Here is an 18930-nt window from a genome sequence, read left to right on the forward strand (position 1 = left end):
CCAGGTTCATGTAGAACTTCTCAATTTCTTCGTCGTAGTTGGATGGTGGTACATAGACAACGAAGATAGACAGTCGGCAACTACACCACCCCTGCTTTGCTGATGATATCGTTCTAATAACACCAAACATTAACCAAATGGCACAAATGCTGGACAACTTAGACTTGCGAGTGTGGAAATGTTGGACTGCAGCTGAATCTCACCAAAACAATGCTCATGAAAAACAAACTAGTCCCTGATGTTCCATTTGCTCACAATGGAGTGGCTACATGAAAATATTGAATACACAATCAATTATAGTGTTCAATTCCTCTGTCCCTCTTGGAGAGCCCAGCAAGCTATGGATAGTATCCGCCCAAACAGCAGAGCCTGGCGAGCTACCCATGGCGTCTTTAATATGCCAAAAACAGTAACAGTAAGTCTCACAGTGGAGACGTTATTGGTGCCCGCTAGGGCAAATTGATGAAATATTAATAGAGTACTATATATATAACTATAAATAATAAAAGCACTTCCTGTAACACATGAAATATTCACCAATAAACTCTAAATAAGGACCAGTAAAGAGTCATGAAATAAGTCTTAAAACATTTCAAAATATAAAGTCATTAAAAAGTATGGGAAATATTTTAACTGTAGTGACATTAAATTATAAAGCTAGCACAAAATAATAATATCTAGAATATCTCTAATATTAGAAAAAATCAACAGTTTAAATGTTGCCTATATAAAATAAATAAATGTTTTCAATTAAGTGATGTCAACATCGGAATTTGTGAGATATAGTTGAAACTGTTCTTCAAGAAAAAAATAATTTTAATGATTATTTTCTATGGTAACAAAGTATATTATAAACAATGATATAAACTTCTGTCTTAAAAAGAGAAACAAAGAAGGATTTTAAACCTAAAAATAGAATACATTTTGAAGAATAAATCAATGAGAGACAAATACCTGATTAAATTGTAAAGTCAAGTTACTCTAAAATAATCTGAATAAGACTGATTCCCAAAAATGAGTAGCCAAATAATTTTTTAAGTATGAGCTACTTAAAATGAAAAAGAAGTTATATCATTAACTATCATTAACTCTCTTATAAACATTTAAATAAAATAAAGCAATTCCACAAACATTAAATCTGACAACTCAGATGAAATGAAACTTATTTTTCAATACTTCTTTTAGGGTATAATTTGTTTACAAAGAATCTGACATATATAACAAAATTTTATGACCTGGACACAGGTTAAGCATGTATGAAACCATCTTTGCAATCAAAGTAGTCGACATATCCATCATCTCCAAAATATGCCTTAATATTTGGATAGTTACACTGAACCAGTAAATAATATTTTTTTCATCTTTGTTAATATGTTTTTATACATCCCTAAAGCCAAGCCAAAGTTTGGCTCAAGAAAATATTTATAAAACTTTGAAATGAAAACCAATTCTTGAAAAAAAATATTTAAATTTGGCATACTCCATAGAAAAGTAAGGAAAGAAGCCTGACATTTTTCAGGCTCCAGAAAATACCTCGCGTGGGCAAGTTCTTGATGTACTTTATGTGTAGGGAATTATATGAGGATTAAATGATAAATCATTATCCACATTTGAAACCCAAGGAGGTTTAAGTATAAGCACTACTTAAATTGTAAAGTGCTTTGCAGTTGTTGATACCTTTGATAAATGTTAGTATTTCTCATTTCTCTTTTTAAAGGCAGAACAGTAATAAAATGGTATAAAGGTATTAACATAAACTTTATAGACTTTCTTTCCTCTGAGTCCAAATTTCCACACTGACCAGTTATGTATCCTTTTTATTCCACTCTTCCTTTATGGAACCATTACATCATAGAATAATAATAATCAGGAATAACTCACATAACATATAAAGTTCTATTCATACTGCCTAGCACCTAAAATATATTTATAATATGTGACACTATCACTACCAACACCACCACTATTACCCTTATAGGTAAAGCAGCACAGAGCACCAGTACTATAATATGTAGCAAGGCACATTTGGCTTCTTAGCTGAGTAGTTTGAACACTGATAAAAAGGTAGAGAGAGACAGACGTAGAAAGATCGAACTCATCTGTGGAATATAAAGTAACAGAGTGGGAGACTAACACCCAAGAGTAGTAGAGATAAGGACCAGGAGGTCTGCCCTACAGCTTGGAAACTGGCCTCACATGCTGGGGCAAAATGCAGCTGAGATAGAGAAGGGAACACCAAGTAGAGGATGTTGGAAGGACCCATTTGGGTTAAAAGACGGATGCTGAAAGTAGACCATAGACTGAACATGAAGGCCACTCAATACCTCTATTGCAAACTAAAACACCCAAAAGAAGAGAGAACAAAAGGGAATGCCCTGCTGCAGAAGCAGGGTGGGGTGGCGAAGGGTGGGGGGGTTGGTGAGAGGGATACCGGGATCATTGGTGAAGGAGAATGGGCACTGAGGAGTGATGGGTAAACGATCACTGTATGACTGAAATGCAAACACAAACGTTCATAAGTTTGTAGCTGTACCTCATGGTGATTCACTAATAAAGGATTTTTAGGGATTCTAGGGGCCTTTTACAGTAGTAAACAGCCAGCTGGGCATAGCGTTCAACACAAAGCTCTGAGGAGGTGGTGTTATTTATGTCTTGTGGTACTGGAGATCACCAGGTCCACTCTAGTGGAGGCCCCCAGGACCACACTAGCAATATCTGAGAGACCATTTGGTACCAGGTATTGAACCTGGGTCAGTGTATTCTCGATCTAGACCTTGATTTGATTGCTTAAGGCTCATCTAGAGGTAGAGCTTACACCACTATATTTAATAGTGTATAGATTAGGGCTAGAGAGATAGCACAGCAGGTAGGGCTTTTGCCTTGCACACAGCCTACCTGGGTTCGATTCCTCCGTCTCTCTTGGAGATCCCAGCAAGCTATCGAGAGTATCTCACCCTCACAGAAGAGCCTGGCAAGCTACCCATGGTGTATTCCATATGCCAAAAACAGTAACAAGTTCACTTGGAAACGTTACTGGTGCCTGCTCGAGCAAATCGATGAGCAACGGGATGACAGTGACAGTCTACAGATTGCTATCTGAATGATACAATGCACATTTGTTTTCTATTTTCATATACTTTATCATCTTTAATATATATTATCAACTTGGGCTACACAAAACCAGTAAAAACACAGGTATAATAAATTTACCATATATAACATTTTATATGTATATGTGTCTTCATAATCATAATTATTAATGTCATATTTTCCCATGTTATTTATACTTCATATTATTTTTTAAAAACACAGTACTATTTCTCTACCTTGTACAAAATTTTACCTTAAGAATTACTTTTATTAAAGCACTGTAATTTAAAAATTATGCATAATTTTTTTAGGTTAATAATATTCCAACACCAGTCCTAATACAAGTGTGACTTCCCTCCACCAATGTCCCTAGTTCCTCTCCCACCTAAAACCTTTCTCTTCAGCAGGCACATAACAAATTTATGTCATGTTGATTGTTCCAATGAAACTTCAAATGGCAAATAGAATTATGAGAAAACAAGTTAATGAAAGTTTGAGATGATTGATTGCTATATGATTTTAACCTATGTAAATAAGTAAATAAGTGTAGTTTAGTACACTATAATATGACTATTATCATTAAAAATCAACTCTGGTATCTAAAGTATATTGCATTAAATCTACTTTTCTTTTTTTAATTTTTAAAAAATTTTATTAGTGAATCACTGTGAGGTAGAGTTACAAACTTATGAACCTTCATGTTTGCATTTCTTTTACATCCCTCCACCAGTGCCCATTCTCCTCGACCAATGTTCCCAGTACCCACCACCCCGCCCCCTGCCTCTGCAGCAGGGCATTCCCTTTTGTTCTCTCTCCTGTTGGGTGTTGTATTTTGCAATGGAGGTATTGAGTGGCCATCAAAATTTTATTTTCTATATCACTCTTATTATGGCAATAATCATCTTCCCTGTCATTAGTAAAACTGTAAAGAAATTATTTGCTGATATATTTTAAAGTTTACAATAAATATGTAAAATATACAAATGTAAAATTTAGTAAGAATGAGGAGAACTAAAAATATGTGAAGGGGACAACTTGAATTGGCCTATAAAACCACCTACTGTTTATCCCACGAAAGGAAATGTGGTTACATATTAGAAATTATTATAAATACTGCTTAACTGTCTGCATTAATAAGCAAAAGATTGCAATAAAATTTTTATGAATATAAAAAACAGAATGACATAGAAGTTTTAGTATCACTGTCATCCCGTTGCTCATCAATTTATTCGAGCAGGCACCAGTAATGTCTCTCATTGAGAGACTTATTGTTACTGTTTTTGGCATATCCAATACCCACGGATAACTTGCGAGGCTCTGCTGTGCGGGTGCGATACTCTCAGTAACTTGCCAGGCTCTTTGAGAGGGGCCGAGGAATCGAACACGGGTTGGCCGCGTGAAAGGCGAATGCCCAACCGCTGTGCTATCGCTCCAGCCCCATATGTACATATGTATATATATGAATATATATTCATATATATGTGTATACATGTTCATATATATACATATATATGAATTACTGTTATTAATGGTTGAGTTGTGTTTCAGGATATTTCAACAACAACAACAACTCTTTTACCAGAGTCCCTTCCCTCCACCTGTCTGTTCCTGCCCTTTCTGCTCCCCACTCACCAGTCTGCCTCTATGAGAGATATTTTTTTAATTTATTATTATTGTTATTTGCTTTTTGGGTCACACCCAGTGATGCACAGAAGTTACTCCTGGCTCTTTACTCAGGAATTATTTCTGGCGGTGCTCAGGGGACCATGTAGGATGCTGGGAATCAAACCCGGGTCAGCAAGGCAGACGCCCTGAGAGATGCTATTTTTTAATAACTTTTGGCACTGTGGTTTATAGGCTCTTACTGATAGGATTTCATGCAACACTTTACTACATTTCGACTCTCCCTCCTCCTCCCAGTTGAACCCTTCCACCACTCCACCTTGGTTGCCATCCCTTCTCTGTCCTATGCCCCATTTCCCAAAGTGGAATGCTTCCTACTAAAAATGAAGTCTCATGCCTTCTATTTACATTGTCTTTGGGTACTTGTCATGCTACCATTGTATCACTGTCTGTCACTGTCATCCCATTGCTCATCGATTTGATTGAGCAGGCACCAGTAATGTCTCCATTGTGATACTTGTTACTGTTTTTGGCATATCAAATACACCATGGGTAGCTAGCCAGTCTCTGCCATGTGGGCGGGGTACACTTGGTAGCTTGCTGGGCTCTCTGAGAGGGAAGGAGGAATCGAAACTGTTTTTGCAAGGCAAACACCCTACCCTCTGTGCTATGGCTCCAGCCCATGCTACCATTATAAATAGTTTATAACCCACTACGAGAGAGATCATACTCTGTCAGTCCCTCTCCCTTTGACTTTTCACTCTGTATGATTGTTTCCAGATCCATCCACACAGAGGCAAATTACATGATTTCTTTCAATGACTGAATAATGTTCCATGTACCATAGTTTTTTTTTTTTAATCTAGTAATCTGATCTTGGGCAATTGGTGCTTTTTCCAGACTTTGACTTTTGTGTTTAGTGATGTAAGAAACATAAGTTTGCAAACCTTTTTTTGTTGTTTTTGTTGTTCATTTTGTTTTTGAATCCTTGGGGAATATTTCAAGAAATGGAATTGCTGGCCAAATTGGAAGTCCATTCCTAGTTTTTTGAGGACCGTCCATATTGCCCTGTCCCTTAAAGAAGCTCATTTATGCTTCTTTATTGTAGAACTCACTTCAATGCTATGAACTCCTCAAGCTGTTGCTCATACAAGAAGCTCTGTATCGTTATATTCAGTTATTGGTTGTATTTAAAATTTGTATTAGATATTCTGTTTTTTATTGTCCAAGTTTTATATACTTTAAAATTCTCTAATTATATTTTAATATGTAATTGCAATGCTTAAGGTATGCAACATATTTTTATGTCTTTAATATTTTAGTATGATTACCACACTAGCATGGGCTAATATTTCTATTACTTCACATAATTATCACTTCTTCTTTCTGTAGTGAGAACAATTAAGATCTAATCTCTTAACAACTTTGAAGCTTATAAAACAGTATTGTTGACTATAATCACTATGAGATGTATCAGACATCCAGAATATATTTATCTACTGGTTGCAAGTTTATACTTTTATATAACATTTTCTTCATTCTCCCTCCACATTCCTGGTAACCACTATTTTATTCTCTGTTTCTATGAGTTCAGCTCTTTTATAGCTCACATAGATCTCATGTTGTAACATTTTTTTTTTTGACTTATTTCATTTGACATAATGCTCCGCCTGTTCACCCATGTTGTCAAGACGGTTGCACTTTATTCTTTCTCATGGATATGTATTTATAATTAATAATCAATTGTCTGATGGACATGTAGTGATAAATTTGCTTTCCATCTTATGAAATGAATTAACCCCCTTTGTAATCAGTTCAGTTTCCCTAAACTTGTTAATAATTTCCAGTCTCATTCATGGCCTGCTTCTGCAAAAGCAGACTTTATTCAGAATGTGAACCAACAAAAAAAGCAGGCAATGGGGCTGGAGCAATAGTACAGCGGGTAGGGCGTTTGCCTTGCACGCGGCCGACCCAGGTTCGATTCCCAGCATCCCATATGGTCTGCTGAGCACTGCCAGGGGTGATTCCTGAGTGCAGAGCCAGGAGTAACCCCTGTGCATTGCCAGGTGTGACCCAGAAATAGACTAATATAGTATATGCAGCCAAATGTTTTTTTTTGAGAGAAAAAACACTTGGAGATAGTATATTATTTCAAATGCTGGTGCCAACACACATGGGATAATTCTATTGCACTTTATGAGAACAGACACAATCCCCACATTTATTTTCTGAGTAGTTTGACTTGCCTAGCATGATGAAGGTTCCCAGGCATGTCCTGAATCCTTCTCTTCTGAAGGACCTCAAACCTCCTTTAATTGATTGGAATACAAAGTCAGGGACTGAGGGAGCATGTTTTAGAATTTGATCTCTAAAGGGAGATCTTTAGAGATCTGAGAGAGAGAGAGAGATTTTTTTCATCTGAACTGAACTGAATTTTCTCAAAGATAATGTTCACATACTTTCAGGAATCACTTATTTATAAGAAAGTTCCAAGTGCTGTAGTCAGAAAAAGCTAACACAAGTCAGGTTTGTTGAAGAAAAGGTAAGAGTGTAAAGACGGGGTCTCTGAACCAACTTCTCCCAGACCCTGAGCTAGATAAACTGCTCCTTTCTAGTCCCCTACCCAAAGTTCCTTGTCTCAACTTCAATTCAAGGACTGTTAGAAAACTTATTTACTCCTATATAATAAATAATTGAATAACCAAGAGTCAGATAGCAAAAGAAATATACATTAATGTGAGCAGTAAAGGCTTATGTTATTGATCATTGCTTAGAATTTAACTTCTTAAACTGTGTGTTGAAAACTGTATAGGGTCACATAAAAAATGTGAGGTAATGAGACATTCAGCAAGAGTGTGAGGTTTCTGAATATACAAAAAGTCAAATGTAATTCTCACTCAATCTAGTTAATCCAAGGTTTTCCTAGTGAGGATAAGTGTGTCGAGCAAAATGAAGGTCTAGTTCCTTGAGCACCACTACCTTAGCCAACATGCCCTCATTCTTTTATATTGGCTCTCTTAAGTTTCTTCTAGAAATATTGAGTTAGTACTCTTAGAAAATATTAGTAGAACACAGTTTGGGGAGTGGATCAGAAGTTAAATCTTCAATTCAAATATTTGTCCTTTACTGTCACTTTGGCTAAAATAAAATCACAGTGTGTAATTTATTCACCAATAAAATGTTAGGTTATTCTGAAGACAAAATAAGTTAGCACACAAACCCGAACTGAACACTTAGGAAAGTGTCTTATAATTTATCATTCTTTCCTCAATCAATAGTGCCAGGGATATTGACCCTTGTTTTAACCCATTTTCTTGACTTTTTTTTTTTTTGGTTTTTGGGTCACACCTGGCGATGCTCAGGGGCTACTCCTGGCTCTGCACTCAGGAATTACTCCTGGCGGTGCTCAGGGGACCATATGGGATGCTGGGATTTGAACCAGGGTTCGGCTGAGTGCAAGGCAAACGCCCTACCCGCTGTGCTATCACTCCAGCCCCATTAACCCATTTTCTTGTTTATCATCTCTTCTCACATATTCACAAAGGCATGGATTTAGACGTGCATTATTTCAAGGCTTCTGAAAATTTATGTACATAAAAATCATTGGAAGATTTTGCTAAATGTAGATTTTATATCAGTAAATATAGGATAGTGTCAAATTTCTGTATTTTAATGATCTCTCAAGTGATGAGCTGTTCATATGATTATACGAACAACTGAATCAAATCCTAAGCCAGTTGGCAGAACGCAGTCTAGGTCATGAAGGGTTCAGTTAGCAATTCAACCCTTTTCCATTTTGCTTAGGGTCCGTGGAATAATTCTATATCCATATTTACCCATGCTATTTCTTATTTTCACAGCTGAAATGGAATCCTTAGACAGCTAAAGTCATAGAGTTGTTGTCTCTGTGGAGAGTCTTTCCTAAACTTCTGTTTCAACATCTAGTGGCTAGAGCTCATGATGGGGACTAAATCCACTCTGCAAGGTTATAGCCAGCATGTTCTTATTCAACTCTTTGGTTCAACAAACATACAGTATCTGAATACTGCCTGAGAAGCTATTTTTCTACTACAGGAAGCAAGTACTCCTGCTGACCTATCAGAAGATCTCACATAAGTCTCTTTTGGCCTGAAAAGTCAAGTAGTATCATCTGACCTAGAATTCATGTTTCCCTAAGTCCATTTTTGATGGTTTGAGGTATCTGTTTAATTTTCCAGCCTATTCACATATTCTTGATAGGAGGAAGCAACACTGATTATGCATGGTTGGTTAACAAATTCATTGTGCACAGTGTATAAATAGGTACTTCAAAATGTCTGTGTTACTACAATGGCAATGGACTCTTTAGTAGAGCATGGCTGCCTTGCAAGCATCAATCTGGGGATAGGAGAGATAGCACAGTGGGTAAGGTTCTTGCCCTGTATGCAACTGACCTGAGTTCGATCCCCAACACCCCATATGATCCCTGAGCACAGAGATCCAGGAGTAGGCAATGAATACAGCTTGGTGTGACCCAGCTCTCCACCACCACCACCAAAAGACATCATTGTGGAATTCTCCCTGAATTATTATAGCCATTGGTTTGTCTTCTCCTAAGTTAATTTAAAGTAATGCAAAGAACTAAAATATGTGCACTATTTTTATTCCTTATTATTTCATATTATTGCTTTTATTCAAATTTGAAATTTTGTTGAAACCTAAGTTCCATGAGTGAAAAAGAGAGTTCCGTCTCAGTCTCACCCATCTATTAAAGTTCTATGCTGGTACTCACCAACATGACTGAAGAGTTACTAACTTCTGGAAACTTGCTACTGTTCTCCTTTTGAAAATAAAAAGCATCTAATCCAAAGGCCCCAAAATGTCTTTGGCTTACAGTTCCCTTTTCATAAGAAAAAAAAAACAAAGTAGTCAGGTGCTCAGCACCTCCTAGAAATCTTCTTCTTTTTTTTTTTTTTGCTTTTTTTGGGTCACACCCGGCGATGCTCAGGGGTTACTCCTGGCTTTGCACTCAAGAATTACTCCTGGCAGTGCTTGGGCGACCATATGGGATGCCGGGGATCGAACCTGGGTTGGCCGCGTGCAAGGCAAACGCCCTACTCGCTGTGCTATCTCTCTGGCCCCTAGAAATCTTCTTAAGTGAACAAACAGAAAGCACCCCAATTGTATCTGAGCTTACTATCCTCCCTCCATGAGTTTTTTAAGTACCCCCACAGAGGGTGGGTGTTACTCACTTTGGGAAAGACTGTACTTCGTGAATAAAGCAACTGAGAATGGAGTCACCAAGCCTTTTAAAACTCGAAATGTCAGGAAAGGCTATCCAAAGTATGCAATGTAAATGTTGATTTAGACTAAGCTCAGAGTAGGAAGGCCTCACTGAATACGGCTTCTTTTTCTAAAACTTCAAGAATTTTTCTGAACAAATATTAGAAGTGTCAATAAAGAAATTGTGTGGCTTCAAAAATTGATCTGAGAATTTGACAAAACATAGTGATAAATGATATACTGCTTTTACATTTGTGTGTGAGAGAGAAATATAAAGCAGAGAGTACTATAAAGAGGAGCACAGTATAAAACTTATTATTAACATTAATATATATGTATATATAACATAACAGAACAACATACTATTGATACATAATAACTCTGTCAAGTCCAAAGATGAAGAATATAAATTTAGCAGTAATAGGTGAGTTGATAAGAAGAGTAAATTTTTACTGAGTATTCTAGTCAAATAGAAATAGCAAATAATTGATAAAAATGAAAATAATATGATATTTAGAATTTTTAAGCATCAAATTGTTTGTGGGTAATGTAGGCTCTCATTGGACTTTATTTTAGTTGAATTTTTTTTTTAATTATACAAGGTCTTGGGCTAGAGCGATACAAAGTGGGTAGGGTGTTTGCCTTGCACATAGTTGACCCGGGTTCGATTCCTCTGACCCTCTTGGAGAGCCCGGCAAGCTCCCAGGAATATCCCACCCACACGGCAGAGCCTGGCAAGCTATCTGTGGCATATTCGATATACCAAAAACAGCAACAACAAGTCTCACAATGGAGACGTTACTGGTGCCTGCTTGAGCAAATTGATGAACAATGGGATGACAGTGCTACAGTACTATGCAGGGTCTTATATTCATTTTCATCTTAGATTCACTAAAATTTGCCAAAACTCCTAGGAAAACTAGGAACTGAAGGGTAATAGAAGAGAGAAGTGAAAGATAAAAAAAATATTTTCTGATCAGGAATATTTATAAAATGGGTACAATTTTCTGATCTTATACTATTGTGACACGATATACTATGATGTACATGATATCAATAACAATATAGACATCCCTTGTGACTGAGAAGTTTTGAGACCAAAATAGAAGTTTACATGGAAATGATTTGTAAAGTTACAATTTCTGTACAAACAAAAGGCCTGAGATTAATGGTATGCAAGGGACCAGGTAAAGAGAGATAGTAAAAATAACTTTATAACTTACTTCATTAATTATGGAAAAAGAATCATGTAAGTACAGTAAGTCAGATAAGGGACATTGTATAGAAGTCAGAATTGTGTGGAGCTGGAGGTAAAAGATAATAATCTGTTTACTAGACAAAATGAATGTTTATATATAAATTACTGTTTATATATAAATTACTGTAATTTATTTATTATATACATTTATTTTTATAATTATATATAAATACCCAGTGTATTTATATATAATTATATATGAATATATATTTATATATTATTTTTATTTATATATAAATTACTGTAATTTACTTACAGTAATTTATATATAAACATTCATTTTATGTTTTATGTTTATCATTTCCTCTATACATTGTAGAACATTTTCTTATAAGAGGCTGTCAAGTAATATTTTTAAATACTTTTAAAAATTAAGTAATATTTTTAAATCACTTGGTATGGTTCTTTGACTGTTGGTTCAGGCAGGAAGCAACTTATTTTTCCTTTTCTAAATGACCTTCTATCTAAAAAGTATTTATTATCAGCGCATAGTACATAGCAAGTGACATATAATTATTATTATTTTGTAATCTGTGATTAAATTGTTGAACATGATTTTTCTTCTAATTTTTAGCTAATAATTCACTACTGTTTGGGTCATTTTTATTCATATATATTTATATTTTAATTTTTATTGAGATATATTATGGATCAATATGATAAATCCTACGAGAAAAAAATAGGTTGCCCAACGTAATAGTTTCAAAAGTATATATAAAATTATAAATATTAAAAATTGAGAGAAAAATCTTTCTTGCTCATTTTTGACTAATTTTATCAGACAAAATATAAATCTATAAAATTATAATTAGGCAGTTGGCATTCTAATGTTCTCACTTAGCAAAATAAAAATGAAAAATGAAGCATGTAAAATTATAAATAAATATGGAAAAATTTTCACAGTGCCCAAGTGTACAAATAGTTCTGTAAATTTTCAAAGCACAATTCAATTTTTAAAAGTTACCTGGATGATTATTGCATTCTCAGAACTATTTTGGTAGAGCATATCTGTGTCATATAAGAATGATTTGAAACTTTTGAGCTCCTTAATTTTATTCCTTAAGTGTCATTTATAGTTAGAAAATTATTTTGAAAAGTCTTTAGCCACTCTACAGCAACTCATTTTCTTTCTTGTTACATAATCAGTATCGTTATTATTAACTTGATATTTAGAGTTTCTTTCCCTTTGGAAAGCTTAAAGAAATTGTAAAGAGACTATGTAGATTTGACATGCCCTTTACTAAGTCTCCATTAGGTGTCTCATTTGGAAAATATGAACAAAATGAACAAAGTACAGGTTTAATTTTGTTTCATTAGATTGTGAAGAGACCAACATGAATTAATTAGTGTTAACTACAACACGCTTCACTAATATCCTGCCAACACAAAGATTTCCTACAGTGCCAAGATGAGAGACATGTTCAGGATGATAAGAGAGAAGTATAAGTGGGCTGGTGCAATTATTATTATAATTATTGCTGTGAAGAGTTTTAATTGAATGGGGATTTTACATTTGGGGGGCAATAAATTCAATTAAGATCTTGTGTTACCCACTTAATTTCATTTTAATGGCATAGGTTTATGCTAAATGGATGCAAATTAATTATTAATGCATATGCAATTATTCATAAAGTCAACATCTTAAAATCACAGATAGGAACTTTTGAAGAATATTCTACCCACTAAGCCTTCTTTGGGTTGAATTAACTTGGGCATGGTAAGTTACCTTTAAATGGCAACAGAGAGGCAATGACTATATCAATAATATGCCACTGGATCTAGTCATTTAAATCAGAATGTCTCTCATTGTTAAAATACCTGTTGTTTAGGTTATGACAATTATGAACAGTGCTGAATCAATAATACAATGGATATGACTCATATCTTGCACATAGCCATCCCAGGTTTGATCCCTGGTACTACACATGGTCCCTCAAGCCCTGTCAGAATTCATCCATAAACAAGAGCCAGGAGTGAGTCCTGATCACTGGCAAGTGGGGCCATACCTCCAAATTATGAATGCTATAAAGTGGCTATATATCAAGAGAAATCACAATAGAACTGTAGCACTGTCGTCTCGTTGTTCATCAATTTGCTCGAGTGGGTACCAGTAATATCTCCGTTGTGAGACTTGTTGTCACTGTTTTTGGCATGTTGAATATGCCACGGGTATCTTGCCAGGCTCTGCCATGTGGGCAGGATACTCTCGGTAGCTTGCCGGGCTCTCCAAGAGGGATGAAGGAATCAAACCTGGGTAGGCTGTGTGCAAGGTAAATGCCCTACCCTCTGTGCTATAGCTCCAGTCCAATAGTATTAGAAAATTAGTAGTAACAAATTTTCTCCAGAGTTCCTAGGGAACAAAGTACAGGAACCAATGAAACAACAATAGAGTTGCAAACTCTCTGTTGTGGTAAATGGTTTACTAGTGTATACCACATGAAAATGTTAAACAGTGTCATCATTTCCAATAATTATCATATGCCTTGTAACTATATCCAACAAAGTAATATAATTGAGCTTTTACTACAGACAAGTATTCTACTAATTCTAGCTGCCACTCAAAGATTGGAGTAACTGAAATGGCAGAGAGTTTATATGCTCCCTACCAATTTTATATGCACAAAGTCTATGAATATGCCCTACTTATTTCAGTATTGGCCTCAAATATAGTTAATTATTTGAGAAACCAGAGAAATCTTCATGCTTTACTCCTACCCTGAGTATTGAATGATAAATTTCAGGATACTTAAATATTTTATTATAAGGAAATAATTATATAGCATTTTTATTGCACAGTGTTTTCATGATATGCAACGGTAACTACCCATTTACTTGGGATAGTAGGGATGTCATCAATGGTGGATTAAATATAGATATAGAAACTGAATAGAGATGGAAGAATATTTAAGGGCAGGGATAATAGGTTGGAGGTTATTTCTACAAGTCAATGATACAACGAATAGAAACAAATTTTCATATGGGGAAGTAACAAAATTAAATCAGTGAGTTTCATATTTTGTGTTACTTTGGTTTACTTTAGAAAGAATAGGTTTACAAAGTATGCAAGACACATTTATTCATTTTTTTGAACCTTATTAAGGTACTATAACTTACATTCCTGTTAGTGATGGTTTCATGAATAAATCATTCCAACACTTCACCCATCACTTAAGTACCTGCTGCCCAATGCCGAAGTATCGAGGTGCCTCCCTTTCGACTCCTTCCTCCCCTTGCAAACTTATATGTGCATATATAAGTGTGGCACTTATATGTTTTTTACAGTGTTTGTCTTATCCAGAAGTCTCTTTACTTCCTAGGGAAATAGAGCCTCAAGAAGTGCAAGCCATTGCTATCTATAACAAACTAAAGCTTCCAAAGTTCTTGAATCAGCTAAAATAAAATCTCCAAAAATTTCTCCCCCCAAGTTTAGAAATAAACTTGCAAATGGATTTCCTAGAAGAAAGAATACTATGATACTTCGATCTTAGTTAAAAAAAAAATTAGGAAGAACATGTTGGATTTGGAAAGATCTGTGCTGGACTGTTCAATTATGGTAAAGAACCTTAATCAGGGGCTGGAGTGATAGCACAGCGGGTAGGGCGTTTGCCTTGCACACGGCCAACCCGGGTTCAATTCCCAGCATCCCGTATACTCCCCAGAGCACCGCCAGGAGTTATTCCTGAGTGCAGTGCCAGGAGCAGCCCCTGAGCATCGCTGGATGTGACCCAAAAAGAAATAAAAAAGAATCTTAATCATCATGCCAGCTACCACTGCCACACTTTACAACTCAGGTATAAATACTGAATTTATATCTGTTCTTACAATTATGTTGTATGGAAAAATAACCAAATTCGTGAAAAAATTTTGCCTGTGGGATCTAATAATGAAGTATCTTTTCTGCTGACAGCTTAAAAATTGTACACATGAGATTATTGCCCTAGGAAATGAACTTTATCTCCATAGCTCTACACACTTTAGAAAACTTAAGAAAAACATGGAAAGCATTTTTCTTTCTTTTATACATTATGGAGAAAATACATATGTAGGGGCATTTTAAATTCAGGGAAAGACTATATTTTATTTAAGGCTTGTTTCTTTCAGTGTTTCTTTTATGTTAAAACGTTATATGCACAGACTTTATTTATCTCATATTTGTAGTGAAGTAGTGGATATTACCATTTTTCTGGTTTTCACCCTTTCTAAAAATATGAAAGATTAGACCAATATTATACATAGCATATTACCTTAATTCTGGCATTGAAAACTCACAAACTTTAAGATTATTTCTCTCATTCAGGGTCTACAGTGATAGTACAGTGGGTAAGGCACTTGCGTTTCATGCAGCCAACCCAAATTTGATCCTTGGCTTCCCATATAGTACCCCAACCACCCCTAGGAGTTATTCCTGAGTGTAAAGTTAAGAGTGAGCCCTGAGCACTGTTGTATGTGACCCCCAAACAAACAGAAACAAAATAATATTATTTCTCTGTTCCAGGAACTCTTTTAAATTAAGTTCTGCTTTCTATCTTGTAAACTGTTCATATGTTAGGATGTATACTCTTTATTTTCAAATAAATTAATGTTTATATTTATCACTATATTTTTAAAACTAATAGTGGAGTGGTTAATATTTTATGAACTTGAATTTAGTCCTACACTAAGTTCCTCCCTGGCTAGGGAATTCATTTCTTACTTTTCAATACATTTTTATATCTTTCAAAATGTGTGTGTGCGTGTATGTGTGTACACATAATCATCTCAAAATGTAATTCTCCTAGCACCACCAAGGGCAACTTTCAAGCATAAAGCTGTGGGTAGCCCTAAGCACTATTTGATGTGGCCCATTCACCTCCCCACGAAAACAAAAAAGCAAATTTCAAACTAATTGCTTATGGAACTATCTTTACTTTCCCACACACACATAGTCTTTCTGTGCATGGCAAAAAAATTGTTTCTGCTATTCTTTCTTACAGCTAGCTCTTCAGTTCAATATATCAGTCAGAATCAGCATGTAAATCACCATGTAAATTGCAAGCAAGCTCCCCATCCTAGTCGTAAAACTATAGCACTAACTTCCCTAGACACAGTAGTCGGGATCTCTTTAGAACGTACTCATTTTCCTATCTTCTGCGTCTGCAAAGTTAGAAGCTAACAGAATGAGGAAATGGCTATGAATTCCCAAAATTGTCTGGTGGAGAGCAGGACAGAGGTGCAGTTCCCATGTCTAATGCTGCCCCCTCTCATTCTGGCTATGGCCTTCATTTGGCTGTGAGCAGTTCCTGAAGGTCAGAAGCTGAAACTAGCTTCTGAGTGTAATGTCTGTGCCCTGTTTACAACATTTCACTCAACATGACAAATGGGACCCAGTCAGGCTCAGTGTATTCTGAACCTAATCCTGATAGGTTTCATCATTCTGTTCTGTGACCGGAGTGCAACTCTGAATATATATCTGCCAGGACAGACCTCTAGAGAGACACTGAAAACTTAACTCTTAAATGGGCATGTCTTAGAAATGGAACTGGACAGTAAATTCACAAAATGCATCGTAAAAGGTGCTCATTTCCCTACTGTCAGAGGCATCATTGGCTGTTCATCTTATAAGCATTGTTTCTGGAGCCGGAAATTTATAACACTCAGATTGTTCTGTATCTCCTTGACAATTATTAGTCCATAATCCATTAATTTGCTCCTATCTTTTTCTTCTGTGTATATAACATCCTTTTTCCCGTAAAAGCTTTATTAGGGCAACTTTTATCTTAATTTAAGCCTACAACAAATTCCTTAACAATTCCTAATTCACACTGTCTGTCCCTTTTCTTCAGATTATTGTTTTCCCCTTAATCCTTGCATTCAAAAACATTTATTGATTACTTCACTTCTTTCATTTTCAAGTGACAGCATTATTTATTTTCTCATACAACTGAAAAGTATAAGCATATGGAACACTAAAATGTATTGTTCTATCCAGGCTCCCAGAGAGACATTCTAGTGATCTCTCTTATCTCTCTCCCTCTCTTATCTCCCTTTGCTGCTCCCCAAGTTATTCCTCCCATGGTTTCTCCCTATCCCTACCTGTGACTATTTGTTCTGCTTCCTCTGGGTATTGGTCTTAGCTCAAATGTTCTTAGACTGATCCCTAGAACAGAAACATTTCCCCATAGATAACAGTATTTGGGGGGCTTCTGACTAATGTAGCCTAGTTTAATTCCCATCACTATATTTAAAGGGTACACGATCAGTGACACCAGAATTTCTCCCAATCTCTTTCTCGCTCTCTCTTTCTTTCTCTTATTCTCTATCTGGGTCTCTATTTGGGTCTCTATCTGGGTCTCTGTCTCTGTCTCTGTCTCTGTCTCTCTCTCACACACATATACGCACACACACAGGACACCTATATAGTACCTGAAAAATATTCTAGGCAACACACTCTAAGTGAGTCAGCATTATATTAGATACTAGGTGCCCCTGAGCAGAGCTCCCGGCGGCCAAAGACCACTGGAACCTAGCTACAGCCACGCTCAAGGCCCCTCTCCACATGTTCGGACAGGCCTCATGCATGAAGGTACCGGCAGAGGAACCCAGGTGTGTGTAATCCCATCAATGGCTAACATCCAGAGACTTAAAAGTGAGCTCCCAGAAGCGCAGGGCCACAAAGATATCTTGTAGCCTACTTCTCCCTCTGGGAGAAACTGGCAAGCTTCTGAGAGTTTCCTGCCCACATGGGACAGCCTTGCAAGCTTCCCATGGTGTATTCATATGCTAAATCCAGTAACAAGCTGGATCCCATTCCCCTGACCCTGAAAGAGCCTCCAGTGTGACATCATTGGGAGGGCCAAGTCGAGAGAGACTTCTAAGATCTCAGGGAAAGGATGAATAGAGAGGTTACTGAGCTCGCTTGAGAAATTGATGATTAACGGAATTTCGTGATCGTGATACTGAGGTGAGAGTCCAATCATAATTGCAAAAGATATATCAAATGTTATCATTGTTGAATGTTGAAATTCTGAAAATTAAAATCCTTTTGAGTGCTCAAATCCCAATAATCAATCCACAAAGATACAAATTCCAAATATTTAAACACTGTAAAAGTAAAAAAGAGCTAAAAACATAAGTAAAACACAAGATCTCACCCCATCAAGTTGTTCACTTATAATATCAGTCCCTTCAGATATAACATCACCAGATATAACTTATAACATCAGTCACAGAGAGCAGTATGCTTGCTCTTACAAAAGGATTGATCATCTGAGAATAAAAATAAATTCACAAACTGAGTGACCTTCTGAACCAAAAACACTTGCTGAAACAGTTTCCTCCAGTGATACAAAACACTTTAAATGGTGACCCATTCATGGTTAGGGATTTGGCTGTTCAAAAATATATTTATCATATTATCTATGGATTGGTGTAATGGCACAGTGGGCAGGGCATTTGCCTTGCACATGGCTGACCCGGGTTCAATTGTTCTTCTTGTACAGCCCGGCAAGCTACTTGTAGCATATTCTTAATGCCAAAAACAGTAACAAGTCTCACAATGGAGATGTTACTGGTGCCCACTGGAGCAAATCAATGAACAACAGGATGACAGTGCTACAAGGCATATACAATTCATGCCCCTGTAGACCTAAAAATTTCAAAAATCGATCTTCTCACTCATGTTCTAAAGACTGCAAAAGTAATTTGCTTCATAAACATCT

Source organism: Sorex araneus, chromosome 11, assembly GCF_027595985.1.
Source record: "Sorex araneus isolate mSorAra2 chromosome 11, mSorAra2.pri, whole genome shotgun sequence".
In the NCBI taxonomy this organism is placed as follows: Eukaryota; Metazoa; Chordata; class Mammalia; order Eulipotyphla; family Soricidae; genus Sorex; species Sorex araneus.